This window comes from Bremia lactucae, linkage group LG12, assembly GCF_004359215.1.
Source record: "Bremia lactucae strain SF5 linkage group LG12, whole genome shotgun sequence".
Classification (NCBI taxonomy): Eukaryota; Oomycota; class Peronosporomycetes; order Peronosporales; family Peronosporaceae; genus Bremia; species Bremia lactucae.
Genome location: NC_090621.1, coordinates 3541708 through 3544588, shown reverse-complemented (window position 1 = coordinate 3544588; position 2881 = coordinate 3541708).

The following is a 2881-nucleotide window of genomic DNA, read 5'->3' as shown; positions in this document are numbered from 1 at the left end:
CATTGCTCCACGGCTAAAAGCCAGTGGACAATCGTGTGCGCCGCAGTTCCATCGAACTTGGGCGGGTCCATCCGAATGGGCCTCGGCTGATGCGGCCGGGCAGAGAGCATCTCAACAGTCCTGTTGAGAGCCTCGCTCCGAGCCTGCTCATGCCTCAGCTCATCCTGAGTCTGAGTGACGGACTCCGCCGCAGCATGGCTCTGTGCCTCGGACGCGGCCCTCCGCTGTCCGAGCACGAATGCCTCAAACTGCTCCAACTGAGCAACATGTTGCTCAGGAGGACTACCCAGGAGCCTGGCCAGGGCTTGTTCACCAAGTCCCTGCGCCATTAGCCCTGCCACCTCCCGATGATGTTCGGAGAGGTGGGGAAAATGAGCCCAATCAATATTGAGGCTCATCCTCACGTACACACGCAGAGATGCGGGTCGTGGGAAGGATTTCAAGTGCTACCAAGTGTAGGCGGGCACGTCGTAATGCGGCCACGCTCTACTTAGGCACACACCCTAGCACAGCGAGGAAGCGGTTTAACCTGCTTCTCTTGCGTGCAGTGAGGTAGTTGTGGTGGGCGCGTTAGCGACCTCACCCAACACACTAAGAACTCTGGTTAAGTGTCGTCACGGGAGCGGTAATCCGGCTCCTCGTTCGCACTTACCAAGTAGGAAGTAGTTTTCAGACTGATTTATATTTAATCGTATTAAATATAAATACCTATTTTTACCAATTAAAATGTCATCTCTATAGATAACACTTAATTCGTATTGCGAGCGTATCTTTCTAGCTACTTCGCGTAACGGATGATTCTGGGCATCATCCCTCCTAATGTGAATGCACCCATGTGCATCACATCCACAAGGGTTGGTCACAAATGTGCACCACACCCGAGTGTTGGGTCTAATTACTATTATTTAGTAATTGACCGTCCCCTTAAGTACGCCAAGTGTACTTAAATGGGACTGTGTAACATAAGGGCAACTTTAGCCCGTTACAAGTTTGCTACCAAGAGCATCCTGCCCGTATGGGATAACAACTTGCGCATGAAATCAGTGCGCAAGGAGGAACAATGCAATCGAAAGAATAAAGCTTCTCTTATCGAGGCATACTATTTTAGAAAGATGCTGCCGTATCCTAGAATGGCAGAACTGTTCACACTGTTTACTTGGCTTAAAAAACAAGCAAGACAAAAGAGGTATCGAGCAGAAGTTCACGCCACCATACGCTCAGAAGGCTGTTTACTGGCTTACAGCGACTGTTGCAAGAGAAATCAACGCGAGAGGGTGAGATTGTGACAGCCGAGGAGAAATCTGATAAGAGTTTGATGCATCTAATTTTTGGCCAATCTCTCACGGTAGAATAGATTTGGAATGAATTGGAACATTCTCTGCTCATTTTCAGGTGGTAAGTACGTATGACAGTGTGAATTATAGGCAAAGACAATATTACTTTTTGAGTTGTGCGCTTTTCTTATGAAGGAATATTTTGGGACAGTTTACACACCACTAGGGTTGGAAGAAGCATGAGAGTAAAGATGAATTTTGATGTACAAAAAAATTATATACATCCTTTTATCCGCTTCTGAAATAATGCTCTTTCAGAGGTGATCGCTTCAAGCCGAGTAGGCAATGTCCAGTATGCTTTTGATCCTCAGCCAAACATATATATATGTTTATAGAGAAAAAATTAAATTTGTGGATAATTATTATTTGACGATAATAATTAAAGACATATTAACATCCTTTCCTTTGTTTATAATATCAAAATGCCAGATTGACTTATAATATTTCTGAGCTCTACTAAGTGTGGCATTACATCAACTTCACAGATTGAAAATGATTTATTTCCATGTATTCGTAACGTACCCAAATTACCGAAACTACGCATAACTTTGTGCCATAAAATACCTTGAATTGCAACTATTACTTCGTCTGTCAGACATATAACGCCTAGTCCCTGTCGATGCGACAGACTAGAATTGTGAGGTATGCTTGCCACTCATCCAAGCGCCCTGCCCAGCGGTAGTCGTGCACCGACGTCGGTAGCTTAGGGGTTACGGGGTCGGGGCGACTGTGATTGTTAAGCAGCCTCCCACCCGGGCAGTGCCTGGGTGGGTGACAGGTCTAACATGAACGGAAACCCCGGCTAGTACCACTCCTGGGTCCGGCGCCGGGAGGTGTAATGGACGACTCGGGAGCTGGGTAGGGAGCCGCTACGTCGTGTCGCATAGCGAGACACGATAGGTAAACTGCCTTGTCTCGGACCCGGACCCGAAAAGTCCCAAAGTTACTGTGGGCACAACCCCCCCTCCGGGGGGCGGCTGGAACTTGAAAATACCCAGCGGTAGACGTGCCAACTTATTAGCCTCAGCTCAATGTTTCGTGCTAAATCAAGATTTAGCTTAAAAATCGTATATTTTTTTAGGGAATGGCATTGCTAGGTCGCTTATGATCGACGACCAATCCGACAAAGCGTTCTTGAGGCATGGCTACGTGGTCCTTGGTGATCCGAACCCAATTTCAGCAAAATTTAATTGCGCAAATGATGATTGGCGATTGTTTGGTCTTGATGAGCATAGTCATTAGATATAAGCTGCACATAATTCAGGGAGAGGTATCATATACTCTCACGCCTGCGAGTATTCAAGGCCCAGGTGAATGATCTTCAACAATGGTCTTCTAGTGACGTGGGCCTGTGTTGCCACTAGTGATTGCGGCTGCTAACAGCAAGATATATTAAGTCGCTGACATAGGGTGTAAGGGGCTAAAGTTGCCCCTATGTTACACAGTCCCCGTTAAGTACACTTAGTGTACTTAAGGGGATGGTCAATTACTAAATAATAGTAATTAGACCCAACACTCGGGTGTGGTGCACATTTGTGACCAACCCT